Below are 24,255 nucleotides of genomic sequence, written 5' to 3'. Positions count from 1 at the left end.
ACTCTTGAGGCAACTGCACTGGTTGCCGGTTGCCCATAGATGCCAATTTAAACTTGGGTGCCTCATTTTTAAATCATTGGCGGGCTTGGCTCCCCAATATGTAGCATCCAGGCTTTCAACCTACACTCCTTCTAGGAATCTACGGTCTTCCTCTAAGAACTTCCTGGTTGTCCCACGGTTTGTCAGGAAAAAACATGGGGGTTCGAGTTTTTCTTTTTTGGTCCCCAGGTTTTGGAATGCCCTCCCCGTTAATCTTTGATTCTCTCAATCATACCCGGAGTTCCGCAAAGGCTTGAAAACCTGGTTATTCACCAGAGCGTTTGAGATCTAACTGCTGTTTGTTCTGTGCTGAACCGTTTAGCGCCATGAAACCTTTTTGGTAAACGTGTGCTATATAAATCCCCCCAACTTCAACTTCAACTTCAACTTCATGCATGTAGGGACAAGTTTCTGGTAAGCGGTTCCCACAATGCTTCTCGTTCAACAAATCAAAGAGTACACAGTAGTGTTAAATCTAGACGATGGTTATGAGAAACCAGGTTCCACCATTATTGGAGAGTAATAGTGTCAATATATTTCTAGTTAGAGGTGATTACCTGTAAACTAATTGCAATCAGAAGTTCCACTAATCTGCCCTGCATTCTGTTAAGAGACTGAAGATTCCCCAAGCTACCTGGAAATAATGCGTTCCATGAGAACAGAGAACTAATACCCATAATGGCAGTTATATGTGTCCACACTTGAGCCCAGAATTGAGAAAGATTAGGACACAAAAAGAATATATGTAAGTAGGTTCCAGAATTTGTGTTGCAACGCCAACAGATATCTTGTTTGGGCAATTTAGGTTTAACCCGTTGGCTGCTTCTGCTTTTTTGCGGCAGTGCGGCCGTTTTAAACAACGGGCGCGGTCGCGTCGGCCATTGGCTGACGGCAGCACCAGCGAGGTAGTGCTGCCGTCGGCCAATGGCCGACGGCAGCAGCCAACGGGTTAAAGAGATGTGCAGGGGTATAGTAGAGTCTATTATAAAAATAATATAGAGTTTGAGTAAGGTTAGCTGAACGTGCAGTGTTGTGAATCGTGTCCCATATTTTCTCCCACAAGGCTATAGGCCAATTAGTTTGTAAATCTGATTCCCAAGTGAGTTCTATTTTAAATTTCAGTATGTATGATGGAAGGTGTTTCAGTGTCTTATAGATAAGAGGAGCCTTGGGGGAGATTGGTGATAGATCTGGGGGAAGTCTGTGGACCATTACCCTGAATAAGAGAGGATAAAAAGAGAAACTAAGTTAGCATGAGCAATCGTTTCAAAAACGTATATTGTTTCATACACTTGAGTGGCAAGTGAAAGGATGAGGAGCTGTTTCTCAAAAGAAAAAAACATCATTATTATGGATAAGAAATTGAGAGATTTTTAGAAACCCCTACTAAACCAATCCCACCAAAACAGCAATTTACCCTTCTTAAAGAGCCATTTGTTATACCAAATGGGACCTCAAACAAAGTGCTCAAAAGAGGATGGGTGAGTGATACAATATGGCTTGAATAAGGAAAAAGAGTTTGAAATAAGTGAAGGTATCAAATACTAAAGAGGAAGTGGCATCTAAAGGCTGTAATTGTGAGAGATGGGAGAAATCATGGCAATAAATAATACAATTTGGATTGAAAATCAGGGAGATCATCAGGATGATCAGAAAAACATCTCTGGCATTGTTTAATACCAAACGCTTTGTGATAAAGGGAGGATCCAGGGAAATAAACCCACCTAGAGATTTGGATAACCTCAGACGCTGTATGTATATACAAGAATGTTTCCCATTCCAGAGAAAACGTGATAAAAGCTTATCAATGCTACAAAATATTTTCCTGGAATTTTAATAGGTAACATCATAAGATATAAATTAATAATAGTAAGTAATATAATTTTAATTGTATGAAGACAACCCCACCATCACATAAATAATGGTGACCAGCCCTGTGATACTTTAGTAATTTTGGAAAGAAGAACATTCATATTAGATTTTAGGATGTCTCTAAGAATATTATGATACCAGACCCCCAGGCATTTTATTTTGTCAGGGTTCCAAGATAAGCATAAGACACACTGATGATGGATAGAATGCAGAGCAAATCAAACATTCACCCCAAGTCAAGAGATCTGGGTTAAATCTATTGTTCATTTGCTCACCATGCCACCCCAGTTTAGACCCAGCCATATGCAAATCAGTCATTACCCTGTGCCTCATGGGAATAGTCCAGCCCGAACTGCCAAGCCAGGTCCTCCCCGGACCGGAAACAAGCATCCTGGGACCGGTTTCGGGGCATCACCCCTCATCAGTCAGGCTAGCTTGAATTCTGTAGCACATTGAACCAGGACCCACGTCCGGGCATACCCGGCGCTCTTGTGCGAGAAAGCAAAAGACACTCAGATGATGAACGGAATTCAGAGCAAATCAAACATTCACCCCAGTCAAGAGATCAGTTGGCAGTTCGGGCTGGACTGTTTCCATGAGGAACAGGTTCAAAACTGATTTGCATATGGCTGGGTCTGAACTGGAGTGGCGAAGAGAGCTAAAGAACGATGATGAATTCAACCCAGATCTGTGACTGGGGTGGGGGAGTGTCTGAAAAGTTTCAGTGCTCCATCCATCATATCTTTGTGTTTGCTTTGTTCACCCTAAGTTGGCAGGGTAAGCCCAGACGTGGGTCCCTTGCTCACTTTGCCACAGCAATCAAGGTCGGGTCTGGTGGCTCAGTGGACTAATGCATCCATTGCAGGGGCCTGTGTTCAACCTCCTGGTCACAGGTTCAAATCCTGGCGGGTCCACTTAGCCTTTCATCATCTGAGGTTGATAAAATGAGTACAATTGAGTTGGGTAACAATGAACATCTGTTATTCAGCGCCAAGAGACCTCTGGGTATACGTGCGCTTTACAAATACACGTTATTTTATGTTATTTTTTTTATTCAAGCTAGCCTGGCTGATGAGGGGTGTTACCCCGAAACAGGTCCCAGGATGCTTGTGTCCGGTCCAGGGAAGACCTGGCTTGGCAGTTTGGGCTGGACTGTTCCCATAAGGAACAGAGTCAAGACTGATTTGCATATGGCTGGGTCTGAACTGGGGTGGTGAAGTGAGCTAAAGAACGATGATGGATTCAACCAAGATCTGTGACTGGGGGTTAGTGTCTGAAAAGTTTCAGCGCTCCATGCATCATCTCTTTCTGTTTGCAGGGTTCCAAGCTAAGCCCATTGCAGTGAAGGGGGTTTTGAAACAGAACTTTATCAAAGGCATCGCTTCAGACTTTTGTACATTAAGTTTATAACCAGACACCTCCGAATGTGCTATTAACTCCTTGAAGAAAAATGGAAAGTAAGATTCTGGCTTGGAGATTTAAAGAAGGATGTCATCTGTGTATGCTGTAAATGTAATATGTACATTGTTTAAATGATATCCAGGAATATAATTGGAGTGTTTTAATCGATGCAGAAAGGGTTCAAGAGAAAGAATGAATAACAAGGGTGATAAAGGGCATCCTTGACTCATACTTCAATGTAGAGGGAAGTATGGGCATTGTACTCCATTGATCACAACAGAGGAATGGGGTGAATACTAGAGTTAGGAGATTAGTTGTAAAAAGTGAGGGTCAAAACCATAACAATGAACCACATGTGTTAGAAATTGCCAGTTAACTCAATGAAAGGGCTTTACTTAGGGTTTCAAGAAAGACACATGAATTATCTACTGTATTTCTATTTTTAACAAAACCTGAGTCTTCGAAGCCTACAAGATTGTGTAGGAGAGTAGGATCTGCTTACTATGGTTACCACCACTTTTTGCTGGTGCATCACTGTTTTTTTAATTTAGTCTGGCTGGGGCCCTGCTATCCAGGACCACAGCCTAGCTGCTTCCTCTCTAAATTGATTGCATGTACATTAGGCACACTCCAGATTGGTTACTGGGTTACCCTTGTGACTCCCTAGTATATGGTAGACCAGGTACTCAGGACATAGGTACCCAAGAGGCCTACCAAGGGCTGACACATGTATTATGCCACCCCTAGGAAGCCTTCCAAAATGGCACCACAGGACTGATACTGCAGCCTGGGTAAGGTGGTGCATGCACCCCTTACTAAGATATAAGTTACCTATATCTACCTTTATTCACTAACACATATAAGCTTATCAGCCACTCCTATGGCATGCCTTATCAACCCTGAAGGCAGAGTGCTTGGTTTTCTGTGAGAGGGTGCCCATGCATGAACTGGGCCCCTCTGCAGCTTTTGGAGCCTATTCTCTGAGGCTGTTCTGTGATGCAGCCAGACCATATAGTCTTACGTGCATTATAACCTCGCTGTAAATGCTAACTTTGGAATGGCTGCATGGAAACATGTTGGGCTTCGTGTCAAATACTTTGGAATCCTACCCCCCACCAGTCCTGGCGGCGGGGGTATAATTCCACCCATCTAGAAGGAGAGACATGTACACACTGGTCTAACCGGTAATAGTTTACAAGAGCCCTGGCTTCACAAAATAGATGCTTCAGCCACAGACACAAGTCTGGCCTCCTGCTGCTGGACGAAATTCCAGCAGGGGAGGAATGGACAATAGGTTTCCTGTCACTGGGAGGTGTAACCACCTCCCAGACAGGCTTTTGTGCATTGGGACTGGGTGGGTATACTCTGAGAGTGCTTTGAAGTCAGCACTGGGGGACCATTTGGTGTCCCTGTGCATAGCCCAGTTCAAACCAGCCCCTGCTCTGGCTCGAAATTGGACAAAGGAATTGTGTGTAGCCACCCCTCTTTCCAAACCCTCCAAAAGGTGGGTCTCCAGAGAATGTCCAACCCCTTTTCTTAGTATAAGTGAGGGATCCCTGGCAAAAGGACTATAGATTATACTTGGACGAAACTCTGAAACTGAATCCTGGAACTTCGACGCTCTACTAACGATTAGAGGACAGAAGAATCTCCCTTGGGGTCAAGGAGTTCAAACAGGCACCAACGAAGCATTTGCCGGTCTTCATCTCAGAAGCTCCCGCCGGACTCTGAAGTATTTACAGCTCAGAAAGAGGATTTCCAGACTTCTCGAAAGCCGACCTGAGTCCCCAGCAAAGCTGAGACCAGCACGAGTGACATGGAACCAGAACCCCTGGACACAGTGCACATTTGCTAGTGCATCAACTTCCCGAGCTTTCCCAAAGTTGTGCATTAGTTTACTTGTAGCCCGAGTGCCATCTGCACCGAAGATTGTGGGCCTACACTCCACAAGTGTTCCGTGAGGCCGCTCCTTGCATTTCCGCTTGAGGCTCCTTCGTGATCCCTGGTCTGTCAACTGGTGCGTCCCCTCGAAGGTAACTCTACTTTTCCTTGGGCATCCCTGGTTGCTTTAGACGTGCCCTGACTCCCTACCAAGTGGTGAGTCCCTCAGACTTTGCTGGGCTGCACCGAAGCCAATCTCTGCTTTCTGCATGGGTTGCTGTTGCCAAGGCTTGTTGGGTCCAATCCGGAAACCGACAGCGCAGCACTCGACATCGGTTGTGGGACAGCTCGAGTCCAGAACCTGGTCATCATCGACACCTCCTTGTCCTCGTGGCGGAAGAGTCAAGCTTCACCTTCCTTCTTCACCTGCAAGCACCCGACATCGGTGGGCATCCATCTTCCTGGTCACTAGCAAGTGACCCAGACTCTGTCCCCTCTGCTTTCAGGTTCTTCTGATCTTTGATCCAAGCTTGGATCACACCGGACACTTTCCACTTGGACGCCAGCAGCACTTTGCAGTAGATCGCCATTGAAAATGACGACGAAACCTGACACGAAAAGACACCAATGCACCCGGCTTCCCAGGATGAAGTAACTTGAGTACTCCCATGCTCCTGTGAGTGTTGACTCTAGAACCTCCTAGTTCTAAAGGGGTTTGCTCCAAGTCCTATTCTAAGTGTCCTTTATCTTTAAAATTCCATCCGCGACTTTCCCCATAGAAGTAAATGGTGATTCGCGGTTGTCTTTAGACACTGCACGCGTCCCCCGTGGGTCCCCTGTGTAACTACCTTGGGTGGTATAATTAAATATAATTGGCTGCCCATTAGCCTTATCTGTAATGGTAATAGAGTTACTCTGGTTTCTTCTATGTTTCCCTATAAAAAGGTTACTTCATCATCCGCATTATTTTTCAGTATTCTATTAGTGAATTCATTATTATACAGAAAGTAAGTCTATCCATTTTTTGGCTCTTTTGATGGGATCTAACTTTTATCTGTTCTTTTCTTTTCCCCCCTTTTCTTTTTGATCACACCTTGTTACTCTTTGTCTTTTTATTCAATTTTTGCTTAGGAAACGTCACGTTCTATTGAGCATCGAGATTGAGAATTTTTCATTTTCTTCACAACAAGGGAACATATTTATTTTCTTGGGTCGGTTGTGGCTACACATGGCAACATATGTATCAGTGATAATTAGGGAACTCAGTGTTCTTTTAGAGTTGTTTGTTTATATGTTTTTATTTTTTAGGAAAACACGTGGCTCTCCTGATGAAGGCGCTTTTTAGCGTTCAAACGTGAGTTTAGAAGATCTGTGTCACAGCCACCATATTTTCTGTCTATATGTAATCATGTTTGTTTTACCATATGATGTTTTGTACCAATTATGGATTGTGTCTTTTGTAATGTACTTTTGTGCCATTTTTTGAAAGTACGTTGTATCATTCGCATTATTTGCTACATATCTTTTTTACTTTAAATTAAATCATATTTTTGCATGTTTTTAATATAGGTCAATGTTGTGCACTGAGTTCCCTCTTAAATATATTGTTGTTGTTATAAATAGCTACATGGTTTGAAGCATATTGACTGCCTAGGGTTTTTGTATTCAAATATATTATTGCCCTGCCCTAGGAGTTCTAGAGTCATAGCAGGGGGTCCTTGATATATGCATTGACTACCTTGAGTGGTTCCTGGTGGCCCCAACGGTTCTACAGGCTCTAGGCCTTGTCTCTATGCAAGTCATGGTTCTTATACCACTTTCTTAATATATAGTTTGGTACGCCCCTAGGGTTCATCGTATATTGTGCTGATTTACTGTGTGTTATTGAGTTTACTGAATGTACTTTTGCCTCTAGCGTCATAAAGAGACTAGTGGGATGTGTTTAGAATAAATACATATATTTTATATATATACCTGGTGTGTTTCTCCTTTCATTTGATCATTGACAAGATTATAGACTGCTAAAACAAGCTGTTTTACATTCCTCCAAGACTTAGCCTGAAGGCTGCTCTCCACAGCTACTACTAAGATAGATTTCTATTAAGGTTGTCTTTAACCTACCATCAATAGGGGTCGTTTGGACTGGTGCAAGGTGCCCACTAGAACAGTATATGCCAGGCTAACTTCTCACAGACTGGAAATGCGATCATTAAGTCAAAGGGTTAATTCTGTAGAAATTATCTTACAGTAGGCATCTATCACACAAATAGGATGATCATTTTGGCATTGGAATAATTTTTATTTTATTTGCCGAGTTTTATATAGCGCGAACTAGACCCGGACCGATTCGGGTACCAGAGCGCTTTACATAGCACAAGTTACGTTACATGAGGACACACATTCATTTTAGGCACGAGGAGATTAAGTGATTTGCCCAGAATCACAGGAGGTTTTGGCGTCGTTACCGAGACTCGAACCCAGATCCCCCAGTCCGAGGTCAAGCGCCCTAGCCGTTAGGCCAACTCCTCTCCCCATGGTCCTTTTTTTGAATAAGACAGTTCACAGCTTCCTTAAAGGAACCAGCAGAATTTTTCAAAGTGAGGAAGTGATTAAGCAGTTTGAATAATTTAGGGAACAGTCATTTGGGCTGGGCGCTTTGCCCGTAGGAAGGCATTTGACAGCTTCAAATTATTCTTCTATGAGTAGTGGTTGTTCAAGAGAAGTTAATTCAGTGTATGTAGATTCATGCATCTCTAAAGGACGCAATGGACTCCTCAGAAGGTGTGTATTCTGGAGTGTACAATACTTTATAGTAAACTGTTTTGTTTTTGCCAACATTATACCTAGCATTGATTTCTAAAAGAGTACCACAAGCTTTTTACGTGGTTGATTTATTAAGTTAAATCTTAGCAGCTACCAAAACATCCAAATCGATTTTATTATATTTAGAGGTGTAGTATTTGTGTTCCAACTGTTTTATGGTGGATAAAATGGAAGCAGATTCGTTCTCTATAGCTTTCCGATGATTAGAAACATAGTTAATAATGAAACCCCTGGAAGCCGCCTTAAAATCATCACAAACAAAGTGAAAGGAGGTCTTTACTGTGTTGTTAGTGGCAAAAAGGTAGTGGACATGAGTTTCATGAGAAGAAGCGAAGAACTTGTCTGAAAATAAGTTATTATTAGATCTCCAATGAGATCTGGGAGGGTTATTTGGGAGAATATCTAGATCATTACAAACAGGAATTAGGGGTTGGGTCAGGTGTCTACTGAGAAAAACATTATCAATTCTAGTTTGAGAATTTTGAGGAGACGAGTAGAAAGAACATTCTTGGAGAGTAAGGCTAACTAGTTTCCAGAAGTTGAATAAAGTGTTGTGTGTAATAGTGTTCCTAAAAGATGTGTGGGCTCTATGGGGTAGGAACTTAGTAGTAGTATGTCTGTCAAGGAATTGATCAAGGATTTGATTGCAATCACCTTCCAAAAAGAAATTTGCAGTGAAGTATTGTGTAATATTTTGAGAGATATTCCTCCACAAGATTGGGTCAGGGTGTGTAGGGCCATAAACATTCATAATTGTAAATGGTCTGTCATCAATTTGTAGTCAAACCAAAATCCATCTACCCTCCATGTCATTTTCCTGAGAAACAAGTTAAATATTTAAACGTGAATGCCACAATATTGCCACTCCATGCATTTTGTACATGACAGAGAGAGAGAAATACAAGTTTGTCCACATATTGTTTCTTGAGCTTGGTAATGTCTGCATCAGTGAGATGGGTCTCTTGGAGTAATGCTAATTGGCATTTTAGCCTAGAGAGGTGAAACAAAACATGTTGGCGCTTGATGGGATTTTTCAAACTATTGACATTCCATGTTCTTATTCTGAGTGGCATTTTATAGAAACTCATTAGTTAACATCAAAATAATACAGATACTAATTAGTTCTAAACATAATAAATATTCACTTGAAAAACATATTAGATTGAGGAAAACAGATAGGAAAAGAAGATACAGAGAATGAATAATAAGTGGAAGGAATCCCCTAAAAGAAGATAAAAGCATGTAGACAACACAGGAGAGGGAAAGGTCCTTGGTTGCAGAAATAACGCTTGTGATGATAAAAAAACATCCCGGAAGATGTGGAGAGTGTGGAGCACCTAAAGAAGATAGAACCAGGCTCTGTCCTAGCAAATACGAAGGAATACAGCGATCTTAGGAAAGAAATTGAATTACCATTTGACAGGGACATGAAGGACTGAGAGATATATTACAATTTGATGCACTTACAGGTAAAAACAAAAGGATGAATACTTCAATATGAAACTTACCAAATTAAATGGAGGGAATTTATGAGAGCAGTACACAACAACATCAAGGCAGGGAGAACGAAGACAGGTGCAATACTCCATACGAGAGTCTAGTACTATAATACAAAGAGAGAACACAGGAGGTTAAATGAGAAATTATCCTAAGGAAACATAGTACAGAAGTGGACTACTACTCTAGGATTGCCCATTTCCTCAAATAATATTTCAACTTTCTTACATAACAGTAACTCTTTAACTAACTCTTCTAGCTTAAAACTTCAATCTTATAAGGCCATATGCCAGCTATATTACACGCCGCTTCACTTCTTTAAGTGGTCAGGGAACAATGCATTACCCGAACGTATAAAATGCCCTAAATGCGATCTACTAGCAGCAGATATAGTACACATAATTTTTTCATGCTCTGCTTTACAAACATTACGGGATGAAATAGAGAAAGTGCTGAAACAGCATAAATTGTTTTTTGGTAAAATCTCCGCCGAGATGATACTTCTGGGAATACAACCAAACACTGCTACTTATAAGGACTTAATGTTTATCTTAATTTCCTGTGTAAGATTGATAATTGCCAGGGCTTGGATCTCTGATAAATCACCAGTGGTAACCGAATGGTGGCTACTGGTAAACGAGATATATGATATGGAACTTTCAACTGCCAAAATTCGAGGGATTGGCTCTCTGAAGAAAGTTGATAAAATTTGGGGTAACTTGTTCCCTACTCACGATCAGTGAATAGTTCCTGATTTCTTTCTTATTTGATAAATTTTTCAAGGAATTCATGTATTTCAATTTTCCTCTTTATTTTACTATTGTTGTAAAAATGTTTTATTTCTGAAATGTAAGTTTGCTTGTGTTGTCAATAAAAAAGTTATAAAAAAGAAAAAAAAAGGAAACATAGTACCTAAAAAAGAAAAAGCAATGGGTTGATCAAAGAAACAGGCAGATTTATCAGAACAACAGTCATGTTTTCAGCGCTGATCTCCATGTCCTCATGGTTATACCTGAAGCTGAGATGGATCTTTAAAAGTGTAAGAGTTCTCCTTATAAGTAATTTTGAAGAAACAAGGGTGAACTAAACCATAATTAATATTCATAGACTTTAGTTGTGGACGAAATTCAAGAAAGCGTTTCCGTCTCGCAGCTGTTGCATTGAGGACTTCCTGAGAGAAATGTACAATATAGCAAGACTATTGCAAGCCCCCAGCTTGTTTGGCAGCAGACAGAATGTGCATTAAGTCAGTTTGCTGCAAAAAGAGAATAATTATGCCCGAGTCTAGAATGATGAGCTGTAGCAGATAGTTTGTGACCCAGGCGTGGAGCTCTTTTAATGTCTAGGAAATTGTGCTCCTGTAGATGAAATACTGAAGTGAGTGCCTTTTGCAAAAAGGAAATCATGTTAGAGCCCTCTGAGTTCTCCAGTATGTCATAAAGTCGTTCCTTGTATGTTGCTCAATGACTTTTATCAGCTGAGATACATCTGGAATAGAATTCTCTACCTCACTCATAAGCATGCTCAATAACTGTATTAAGTTAGTTATACATAGACCATTTCTCCTCAATACGTATAAGGGCAGTGCTAGTTTACAACACAAAAGATTTTAGAGCTTCTATTTCTTCCATAACATCTTCTAGTGTGGGGGGGGCAGTGATTTGGAGGGAGAGTCCAAGTCTTTCTTAAGTTCTTTGGCCAAGGCAGGCCTTTTTTTTGCAAAGATGTGGAGACTGTCACAGAACCGACCATGCCGAAATTATTGGTGCCATCCATCAAAGCTGAGAAATTACTGACGATTCTTATGGTGAATAGTAAGTTTGGTTGAGGTTGTCAGAGATTTGCCCTTCTGCCTCTGATGCAGAAATCTGCCCAGGGGTATGAATTTGCCAAAGTCATTTGAAGATGAGAGGGAACATAAAATGACTAGAAGCACCCCTTGGGTGTATGGGAAACACCTCCAGGCACAGCAGAAGGAGAGGGACCACCGGGTAACAAAAACAGATGTACAGCTTCACCTTAAGAGACCTGTGCTGCACCTTCCATTGATATCATCAGCAAAATAACAACGTCAGTAAAGAGGAAATGCGAGAAAGGCAACCAGATGCACTGATTAATAACTGCAATAGTGCGCCTACATTAAGTTTCAGAAGAAAGTCCAAAAGAAAAACGCCTCTTACTTTGCCCAAAACTTTGAAATTAAAATGTCCAGGGCGTGAAGGGAGACATCTCCGGTCTCCGTGATGAAGCGTTCATTTTTCCTCATTGGTCGAAAATGGCAGCCCTCCCTATACGCCTGCTATAGAAATACAACCTTAGTTGCACATTTGTTCAATAACAGTGGTTGGAAATTAGAACAGAGCAGTTAAAGCAGCAACATAGAGGCACCGAATTGCACGTCGCCTGCATCTATCTTAGGATTGCAGGGTATCAGATGTGTTCAAATTTTGCTAACACTTGGATTTGATGCATTTCACTAATGGCTTCCTCAAACGTAGTGTGCAAACTAAAGTTTTGTAAGTGATAGCTATATGGAACAAATGTTTAAGAAGAGTGCAGTTTTTAATAAAAAAAATATTTCTATGCTATTCATTCAATCTAAATTCATATTAAAATACCTCATGGTTTATCTTATCGTTCACATATCTTGGTTTGTGATTTAATTTGTGCTCAGCATTTATAAAACAATGTTCTCAGTTGATGGAATGGACATTCACTAAGAACCACTTCACAAATGCAAAACACATGGTAAAATCGAAAGAAAAAAGTAACTGTTAAAAATGTGATTAGCCCTTCTCTTTGGCTGTTTTGTAGTCGGAGCACCTCCTCCCAGTCTGCGATGTGTTAACTTGTCAAGAATGAAAATGTTTCCAACATGCCCTGTGGCAAACATTTTTTTACAAATGCTGTTAAAACTAATGTAAAAACATGACTGTTTGTTATTTAAATTGATTCAAGAATGGTATCTAAATCAGTCGAAGTCATTCTTCAATCGTTTGCGAGTGATGTAAAAACGGGAATATGTGCAGATATTTTAATAATTAAGGGTTTACATTTTGAACTTGAAAGTGTAGAATATTTACATGTTGCATGTATTTGTGTTTTTTCAGAATGTTTGTTGCATCTAGTATCAACATTCTTGTTGAACGTTGCTCGAAGTACATTTTACTGTTGTGAAATAAATTTCACTAACTTCAACAGCTTTTGAGACACTAAATCCAGCAGTTCAGTGGTTGGCAGACTGGAAGCATATGTTTATGATAATCACGATTGCCACTGGGGAATAAACGGTAGGGTAGAGGCCCAAGCTGGGAAATCTAAAAAAATAGTTGTACATGGGAAAACCTTTGGTAATGGAAAGAATATGGTAAAAAAAAACGAGACCTTCAGTTGCGTCCAGCCGGGTGTTTTGCATTCATCGTTTTGGACCAAAAGAGGAATGCTGCATTCATACCTGTAGCAGCCATAGGCAATATTTGCCGTCATCTTCATTAAATGTAATTCATGACCTTTGAACTCAGGGGAGTTTATTGATATGGACTATGCCAGGAAAGCTAACAACATATACTCCTGCCTGCTCCTGAGTTCATACAGGGGTCATACGCAAGACTTTGTGATATTCTATAGAATAGGGTTGTCTGTTTGCAAGCATTACTACTCACGATTTTAAAAGGCCCTTTTACCTAAACTGCCTGATGGAGTTACTGAGGGCCAAAGTGCTCTATAGTACCATATTCTATAATTTAAGCGAGCTTTTGTCTATGTAGACCAATAGAAACATTGAATTGTACTATTGCAAAAGAACGCAGATTTCGAAACAATCAGAGCTATAAAATGTACCTTTACCAGATGAAATGTACTACTAAATAGTACTTATTGGATGAAATGTAACCATTAAGGCAGATGTGAAAGGAAATATTTGACTGAATATGCATTTACTTATTCTTTCATTCATTTATTTATGTATGTGCTGTTTTTAAACATTAGCCAGGCCTCGGCGCACGCAAGGCAATTGTGTTGCTTACATGCAAAAATATATGCAGCATATAGTCTCATGCCCTTGGTGCTCGTTTCTGCTAGTTTCACCTCATCTGGGAGCTGAGTGTGCAGTTATCACAGCCACACATGCAGGCCATCTCAGCCAGGTGAGTGTCAGCACATTGCATTGATGATATAGCAGATAAAGACCGTTCGTGCACCATACAAACAGTGCAAATCTCAAATCTCAGCTGTACCCAAATTGATGGATCTTTGACTCCAGCTGAGGCTCAACATGATCAGTGCACTGGCACCTCAATAACAGTGAAGCACATTTTCTCCCACAAGAATGACAGGGAGTAATAGATTTGCAAACCTTATGATTTATTAGCGAATAGCTCATACAAACTCAAATCAGACAAATGAATCTTAAATCAGTATTCATTTGGCTACATCAGGGGTCCTGGGTCCATATCAAGACCAGCCAAATGACTGTAACTGCTAAGGTATCAAATAATAATGGTCTAAAACAAGGGTGTGTCCTAGCCCCTCTACTGTTTAATCTTTACACAGCCGACCTAGGAAAAGCACTGGAGGGGGCAAGTCTACTAACACCAAGGTAGGGGAATGTGCGGCTCCAAATTTTCCAGTAGGCTGACCACATAGTAATAATGGATCACACTAGGACAGGCCTACAGAAATCCTTTGACACCCTGCATAGGTTTAATCAAAAAGCAACCTCCTGGTGAATCAAGAGAAGACCAGGATACTTATCTTTGGGAAGTACTACCGAAAGAAGATAGCACAATGGCGCCTAGGTGACCTGCAACTCAGAACATGCATAAGTTATAATTATCTGGGCCACAGGAAGGGGCCAAACCCATAGCCCGACTGAAACATCTAAGAAGCAAGGGGGCCGGCATCATTTACAGTTTGAGAAGTTGTAATCATCGATTTCATATTCCGGCTGCAGAGCACATTTTGAAAGTTCTAAGAGCAAAACTAATTCCCTCTCTTAACTACAGCCACTTAGTCTTCCCTGGCGCCTTTACCAAGCTCCTCATAAACCATCAAATGTCTGCCTAAAAGAAGGTTCTAGCTCTCCCACGACAGGCTAGGAGAGCAAGAGTAAGGCTGGAGCTGGGACTCATCCATCTGGACATCACTTGCTCAGGGGCCACTTTAAAATACTATATTAGTACCGCGCGTGCCCCAGCATCCTCATTGAAAATGCAACTTAAAATAATATTTGAAAAGCGTGGCTCTCCATGAGAGGCTCAGTTGGTAGCAGCCACAATATTATTGGAACTAGACATCCAAAACCTACACAATCCAGACATCCCTGTAAAAGCCTGGAAAAAAATAGTGAACACACAGGTCAAGAAAATATCCTATGAAAGGGACCTGGAACATTTACATCATCAATCTAACCTCTCTTCATTGAACACCTCCTACATCAAGGGAAAACCACAGCCTTATTTTGAGCACGCCTTGACAGTCCTGACCCGGAAAAGAATTACTTAAATGAGACTTCTCGCATTGCCCATTTCGGACTTCAATCCATCCTGGGCCCGGCAGGACAATTCAGTCGCCTGTCGGCTCTGCAGTTACCATCGCAAATCCTGGCTTCATTTGCTGTGCTGCTGCCCAAAGTTAGTTAGCGGCGGCATCATCTGGTACTTCCCATTTGTAGGTCTCATGGCTTTGTATGATGCATAGAAGTTTCAGTCCTGTGCTTCTCCGCTAATACATCTCAAACAGTCGCTCGACGAGGGAAATTTATAGACGCAATCTGGGCCGCACTGATACAGAAAATTGAGATACAAAAAGTAACCAGCAGGCCATCAAGCAAGAGAGACCATGACAAAACTATTCTCTAAGTTTCATGGTCCTGCACTTTATTGGCAGTTGGACAACTGGTTTTTTTGTTTATTTTTTAATCTTTTTAATTCCCTTCTAGTTTCAGCAATCTGAGTGAGATTTAAACAATGTATTTTCCTTCTCATAGTATATTGTACAATAAAGCGGAATAGATTCATGAAAATATTTTAGGCTATCCACATTAGGGGGCCGATTAGGATGGCGGTTTTTCCGCATCCTACGGGCCGGCGGAAGTGTCCGCCGGCCTGGAGGATGCGGAAAAACCGTGGCGGAGACTCCAAAGACCCACCGCCAAATTAGGATGGCTGGTGGGTCTGGAATTCCGTCCGCCGCTTTTCCGCCGCGGTCGGCTTCCGACCGCGGCGGAAAAGCTATAACATGGCAGGCGGTGTCTATGAGACACCGTCCGCCATATTATGATGTTTGTGTAAATATGCTTTTCCACGGCGGCTTTTCCGCCATGGAAAAGCATACGGACATTCACTTTGGGGGCCCGTTGCGGGCCCCCTGGGTGAATGGGGGGTGGGGGGTGCACATGGGGGGTACCTATGGTACCCCCCAGCATTTGCGTACACAAAGCAGCAGGCACCGTGCGGTGCCTGCCGCTTTGTGCATGTAAATGCAACACATGCATTTTTAACATTGCGGCGGGTGCAGCTTGAAGCTGCACCCGCCGCAATGTTAATAATAGAGGATGTGACCGCCACCCTGGCGGTCACATCCTAATTGCCATGGAGGGACCGCCGCTGCCCATGCGGACGGTCCCTCCTACTCAGGGGTGGCGGACGGACGCAAGTCCGTCCGCCATCCTAATCGGCCCCTAAATACATTTGCATGCAATTTATAGTAGAATAGCTAATACAAACTCAAATCAGACAAATGATTCTTAAATCAATATTCATTAGGTTACAGCAAGGTCAACTTTTCTAAGGATTATTGTTGGTAAATCGTAAAAGATTACTGTTCCCTGAAGGGTAACTTTCTAATGCTAATCTAAGGTTTCAGAAGTGAAGCCAAGGAAGTTCCAAGCAGTAGGTGTCAGCAAAATAGCATCTCCAAGGCAGAACTGAATAAAGGCTCCAGTGAGGGTAAAGAGGAAAGGGTTGTCATGAGAGATTATCTCTGTGAGCAGAAATAAAAGAAGCATGGTGTTGCAAGAGTGGCAACGGGAAATCCTGTCTTCAAAGGTCGACAGAAGCAACTCTCTTGTCTCTTTCTGCACCTAGCTTGCCTCTTTCTGTAGCTCACTGTATTCTTTCTGCACCTCTCTCGCTTCTTTCTATACCTCTCTTCCCTCTTTCTGCAGCTTACACTCTTATGTCTGCACCCCTCTTGCCTCTTTCTGCACCTCTCTTGCCCTTTTCTGCACCTCTCTTGCCGCAAGGCTGTCGACCAATGTAGACAACTTTCTAATATTTTAATTATTTAAGACTACTCTAATATAGGGGATTATAGCCTAAGAAATGTCACCTACTATTTGTGAAGCACTGCATTTAGTTCTTCCATGAAACCCAATTCCCTAGTCACCTAATATATGTACATGATACTCCTTGGGGAATAGTAGGGCTAAAGAACATCTCCCAAACCAATAAGTATTAAGCTCTAAATATGCATTATTTCTACACACATAATAAACTGTAGAAATAACAGGATCATTCCCTGCAGATATCTGATCGATAAGTGCAGGCATTCACTCCAACCCATCATCTGATAATTTCAAACATTTTCCGTTATATTCCAGCTAATTTTTTTTCTGCTTCTTCCTTTACCCACACAGCCGTGGATTTATCCTTTCCATTCTTTGCTTTCAATGCAAGTTCTTCCCTTCTATCTTTAATATCCTCAATGAAATCCTTCTCGACTTTACTCAGTTTGTAAGTCAAATTCTGTCCATGGACATTGTCAAGCTTAATTTAAGACCTAAAGAAGTGCCACACAGTGTACATATATTTAGCATTAGAATGATGATTTGTATGTTTGTACATGGGCACCTCTGAGATAATTAAATAATAGTTCAAAAACAATATTCAAAATAATCCTGATAGTATAAAGAACTAAGAATTATATTACAGGACAGTCCATAAATAAGTGGAATGAGATGGTAGGTCATACGCCCTCTGCCACAGATGCAGGTAGATGGGTACAGACATAACATTCCTTTGCATGCATCATGCGAGAGACTGTGGTGTACCTCAAAGACTGCACCAAGCACACATTCTTTCTCTTCTCTTAGGCATTTTCATTGTGATTGATCAGACCCTGGATCTCTGAAACCACTGAAGACTGGGAACTGTTGGAAATTGTCAGAATTGTGAAGGGGTTATGTTGAACTCTGGTGTTTGGGTTCACATACAATCTTGGGTTATTTCAGTTGTTCTGCATTAATGAGGCTCGGGGTATATGAGGGTTCTGGGGTCTTGACATTTGCATGTTCTGAGCTTGGACATTTACATTAGGCATTTGACAATCAATTTGCATCCAAAGTGGGTTTGATCTGCACTCTGTCTTACAATAGCCCAACTTGCTGCAGAAATAACCGGGCATAGGCTTCTTTAACATGGCTATATTCATCCCTGAATTAGAATCACTGGGCATTCCTCATCCTTTACCCTGTGGGACGCTTTTCACATTCTGCATCATCTGACCACCACCTTAATATCCACCTCCCTGCATTCCAGCACCAAAATCAGAACAATCAAATGGATTTCCCATATACAGGTTATTCGAAATTCCTTTGGCTCACTTTGTTTGAGCCGACATGAATTTCTCTTTGGTCCAAATCATTTCTACAATACTTTACGTAGCGCTGGGTTGCATCTAAGGTCTTAGACTTGCATCAAATCCCATTCTGCTAAATATGTGAGCTAATCTCTAGGCCCAATCCAAGTGCAAACTAGGACATGAAATGACATTCACACCTAGCATTCTCTCTACACAGGTGCTCTTCTTTGTTATACTCCTTTATAGATTCCATCTTCAGAGTTCCCCCATGGCTTACTCTTCAAACTCTATACTTATGTTCCCAACATCTAACACCATTGCCGCTGTCTCCTCATTTTCTGGGGCATCTGACTCAGAAATGTCATCAACCGATGCAATAGGTACACTCACAATGGGAGTTGTTACTTTTCAGGGTCTTCCTCCTATATCTACAGTGGCACTGGTATTTGGGGCAGCAGGGGTAGTTATAACTGGAGGAACAGCTGGGGAAGGGGTGACAACAATCGTGCTCAAAGTCACTAATGGTGGAACAGATGCAACTGCAGGCAAACCTGTAACAATAAGTAATCCTCCTTCCCTCACTCTGCTGACTCCTTCACACCTAGGTCGAAAGTGAGTGGACATCCTCTGCTTCCTCACAACTGGTAGATTCCCTTCTCCCGGCTGAATAGCATTATAGCAGGAGGTCAAAAGGCTAAGAAGTCATCTAAGAAATCATTGCTTGAGTCATTGTTGCTAGTTTCATCATTCTTTACTTCAATCACACCCTTATCTCACTCATGCTTTCTTTCTCCCTGTTCTTCCACTGATTAGCACAAGGTACATTCTGACTGCCTGCTGTTCTGCATTTCACTTCACTACTATCCAACCATGAACTGTCTTTGTGTGTTTAATCTGAAATTTCTCCTGCTCCTTCACATGGCTGTACAATCCCATGCATTCAAGCCATCATATTGAGCTGGTCAATGTAGGCCGCATCTCACTCAGCATTCCCCTCAATTCTCAGTTATTCTCAAATTAAAGGTACCATCTAGGGGAAAGTGCAAGGACCCTTCCTTGTTAGTGATATTATTGCACTGTTTGAGCCAGATACCTGTGTACATCAACATTGGTTGTCATGTAATAAACAGGCATGACTCTGAAGATTGTCCTCCTTGGCCTCATTGAGAGATATTCTCACATCAGCTCAGAGCAAAGCTTTCAATTTCTTGAAAAACATATTTTTTTCTTTTGAAACAACACAAAATTCATTAGCTCCAATTGAAATGACCCACAGTTCTCAATAAATGACAAATCAATATGCAACAACTCTAACATCCAATCTCAGTGCAACACCACTGAACTGGTCACTCACAGTGCAGTACCCTCTAATGTAATGATGTGTCCCAGCGAGGTACAGAGACCAACTGACCAATACCAGTGCCGTACCCTATGATGCAAATCACAGGATCTCTTAGCAGCTCTCACTCAAAGCGATTCATTGAGTACCAACAATTATTTAAACAAAGTGATAACTCTTGTCTGTTCCACTAAAATGAAAAATTCAAAGTCCACAGTAACTGTATGGGAATCAGGGAATAAAGCCATCCTGTGCTATCACTCAGACAAGTGGAAATCACCCTGGCTAGTGCTGTACACCAATCTCAGTAAGTATACTCTCATAATAGAAGTTTAATAAGTACCTGATAGCACTTCTGATTCTGTCTTATAGCACTGCATGGTCTGACACCACAAACCTTAGCAAAAAAGTTAAAACGTAATATACTCAAAGTTTATCCTGGGATCTTAGACTATGACGGGTCGAATAACCAAACTTCAACTGCTACAACAAGCCTGTTTCTCTTCATAAACATAAGCAATGTACACAAATCACCATTCCAAATCTTACCTGAACATGGAGCACTTCTTGACTCAAAATAGGTACCACACTGCAAAACACACTAACTCATCAAAACCCACAAACACGACAACATTCAACAACAGACAAAGAAACAGAACCCTGCTATACAGGCACTTCTAGGACACTGCACCCACTTCAGGAACGCCTGAGCACTGCTCCAAGTTGGACCATGGAATCTCAGGGATGTGGACAGAGCTGGGGAAGATTCTAAATGTCTATGGGCCAGGTTCTAACTTTAAATGCCTCAATGAGAAGTATCCTCTGCTACCATCTAATATAGAAGATAAAGAAGCTGTTTGCACCATGCAAACATTGGTGTAAATCTCAAGTCTCAGCTGTACCCAAGTGGATCGATCTTTGACTCGAACTGAGGCTTATTATCTTCAGTTCAATGGCATACTATTAACAGTGGAACACATTTTGCCCCACAAGAATAGATAATAGATTTGTTAAGTATAAAGGTTTATTAGATTAGAAAATTGCAAATCCAATCTTTCAAATAATCTTTATTTCGGTCATAGACCTTAAAAGATACAAATATACCATCGATAAAAACAGCATTATGACTATGTACATCAGCATTGGAATAAAAATACTCAATTAAATATCATAAAAAGTAAGAACATAGTTAAAAAGAGAGTAAAAAAGTTAAAAAAAGATACAAGAAGTACAAGTAATAAGCAAACAGGACGCATGTATCACACCTCAGGAAGGACTAAACAAAGAAGTGTCAGAGGGAAGCATTATTAATAAATGACCAGCGCCTGCACCACATAGCGTACAGGAAACAGGAAACTGAAAATACAACAGGCGGAGAGGTATCACATTTTAATATTCTAAATGTCTGATGATACTGTTTGAACCCCAAGTTGCTACACAGTTGGATAAGCCAACGCTGCCTAAGAGACTTATAACATGGGCAGAAGAAAAAAACATGGGGCTCAGTCTCCTCCTGTACACCACACGCTGGACATTCTAGCAGCTTGGAATGGGACCATTTGTGAGAAAAAACCCTAAGTGGTAGTGTACCGTGTCTAAATTGTACAAAGAGTTTCCACGCTCCACTAGGCAAGATCTCATCCAAAAATGGCTCTAATTTATACTCCTCTTTAATACTAAGAAACTCTGTGGTTAAAAGACCCAACGTAGAGTTACTGAGGATATCCACCATCTGTTGATTACGATAGCATTTCACCAAGTCAGTGTGTGACATCTCTGCACAGGCAACTTCAGGGTTGCTACAGAGATCCAAATTACCTAGCCTCTTACTCTCATTTTTTATATAAGCAAACCACTGGAGTTTTTCAGTCCCAGGAAGTCCCATTAGTTCTTTAGCTTCAGATCTAAAATGCTTCAGTTCTGGAGTTACCCACAATCTGCGCCAGTATATTAAAGGGCGTAGGCAAATTTCTTCATCTATTGGTATAATTCCTAAATCCATTCTCAAAGAGGTAAGGGGAGTACTAGCCGGGAGAGCCAATAAAGATCTCAAGAAGCAAATTTCTGCCTTGAGAATATATTGTCATATTGCAAATCCAAATCAGTCAACTTAGTCGTAAGTCAATAATCATTTGGTTAAAACATAAATCAATTAATCCTAACAAGTCAAAACAGTATACAACGCTATATTATTGAAGGATTATTGTAGGAAAATTGTAATAAGCATTTGCAATGCAATCGGTCTCGCCTTTGGGACCTTCTATGTATGTAGCACATTAGCTTGGGTGCTGGAACATCTACTGTTCTTTAACATGGAAGGAAAGTAAGCACCAAAATGCGTGACACACCAGGTATGGAAACAAATGCAGAGAAATATTGCCTTTCAGCTGGAAATGGCATAGTCCAAAGCTCTATTTTTAATATAACATCAGGGCCTTTGGTGGTCACTGAAAATACAAGATTTGATAAAAAATAGTATTGTCTACGGGTGCTTGTGGAAGACAATTTCTAAGGACTAGAATCTAGAGAATTCTAAAGTGATGTTGGTATTTTACTGACCTGTGCTATTCGTTTTCTATCAAGAAAGTTAAATAGAGGCAGTTGCCAGAGAAATAAAAAAAAATAAAGTCTCTCAGCAGAAAGGTGTTTTATTGACCTCTCCTGGTCATTTTCTATCAAGACAGTTAAATAGAGGGATTTGAACAGAAAAAAGTCCCTAAGCGAAAGCAGACAAGTCCTAGGACTGATCTTAAGAGCCCACAAAGTAGATACACATATAAGTATATACTAAACTATATAAAAGAGGTCTCGAATGCTCAACCTAAAAAATGTTGTTTTCTTGAAGGGAAACTCCCTAATACTAAGAAGGTTTCATAAGTGAAGTCAAGGAAGTTTTAAGCAGGTGTCAGCAAAATAAAGTCTGTAAGGCAGAAACAAATTAACGCTCCAATGAAGGAAAAGAGAAAAGGTTTTGTTTGAGAGATTGGTGTATGAGTAGGATTAAAAGCAGCATGGGGCCTCAAGAGTGACAATGGGACATTCCCTTTCAAAGATGTACAGAAACAAGTCTAACTGCCTAACAGAAAAATCTTATTTAAATCATGAAATTTGATCAGAAAGAGGTTTTACACATGAGAGGGGTTTAGCTCCTCAACCTTCATAGACATCGCACAAGGAAGTGTTCTTCTCCGCTGGGTCATCTCATGCACAGGTAATAAGATTTACTGCTCAGATCAGTAATAGTGAAAGTTACTTTATGTGGCCTTCGCAGATAATCTAACAATAACAGCACAGTTAACAAGTGTACTACTGGAACGTGGTTTCTGGAACAGGAGAACAGATTGTGCACAGCAAACAGAAATAAAACATTTCATTTAAAATGGGCTTTTCAAGTCGAATATGTCTCTTCACCCCGCATACTATTACCCCGCATGCTGTCACAATGCGGTTGTAACAACAACCACATAGTGACAATGCATACCATTACCCCGTAAGTCGTTACAACTACTTCCGGAAGGGGGGCGCTGGATGTTGGAATACTAACATTTACTATTCCAACTCCAGTCTGTGCGGATTGTAGGGAAGGTGTTGGATTTTAAATCCAACACTTCTCCCCCTCCACAAGTCGTTGAAACAACTTGCAGGGTAATGGTATGCATTGTCACAACGCGGTCGTTGGGATGATGCATCCCAAAAGTCTTTTTCCCATTCGCCAACGGGCAGACTCTGAGAATCTGCCTGTTTGCGAACGGGAAAAGGCTTGATACATATGCCCCACAGTGATTACAGCTAACTTAACATGAACACACTCTAACTATGGTTACAAGTTAATGTGAAAATTGCCCATTATGGGCAATTTAAATATAAAATCACACTGAAATTTGAACAAGCAGAGATTATGTGTAAAGCATAAAAATGTGCAGTCAAATGAAAATTAAAAATAGTGACAAACACATCACCATAGCACAGCTTTAATTATTTTTTATTACGCCTATTTAGAGGTGCTAGTCTGACAGTAGCGTTGATGCTCTTCATACCCCCCTGAGAGTTCATGATGTGGTATGAATTGGCCATCATACTCTACTTACTAAAATCTCAGAATTCTAAGGGGCCAAGCTATTTAAACTACCCTAAACCAATATGGCTGACCTCTATTTATATTTGGTATCCTGCTGCTGGGTTTCTGAGCAACAGACATATATTTTGAAGACTAGCTCAAGAAGAAATACAGTAGAAGGTAGGTTATTCACTTACAATACTTACACAACTCCCAAATGTCATTGTATATGAGAGGCCTTAATACAGTAGATGCATCCAACGTCCAGAATATTAAACATATTTTTTTGTAGACGATGTATTCGTTGTTTGAATCATGACTAATATTCTCAAACAAATATATTCTGGTAGTAGTGCTCATTCGATATAAGTTCATCGGTGAGCACTACAACCAGAATTTTGAACATATCTTTTTTTTAGAACATTAATCATCATTCAAACAACAAATACATCATCTTCTCCCATACCTTAGACATTGTTAAAGATTGCCATATTGGCATTTGTGAGATATATATTATTTAGCTCTGATGAAGAAACATGTTGTCCTGAAACAAGTGTTAGCCTTTGAAGATACTCTCAATTCAAGATTAATAAATAAACTCATGGGTGATTCATTGAATTTTGATTACCGTGTTTCACTCATCAGAGTCTCAGACCTCAAAACACAGTTAATGTTCATTAAATCAAAGGTTTCTTATTAAATATGTGTGTGTCAATTAAACATAAACAATTATACCTTCTATAGAACTGTAGTTCACATTGCATTC

The sequence above is a fragment of the Lissotriton helveticus genome, chromosome 2_2 (assembly GCF_964261635.1).
Source record: "Lissotriton helveticus chromosome 2_2, aLisHel1.1, whole genome shotgun sequence".
Classification (NCBI taxonomy): Eukaryota; Metazoa; Chordata; class Amphibia; order Caudata; family Salamandridae; genus Lissotriton; species Lissotriton helveticus.
This window is presented reverse-complemented; position numbering follows the sequence as displayed.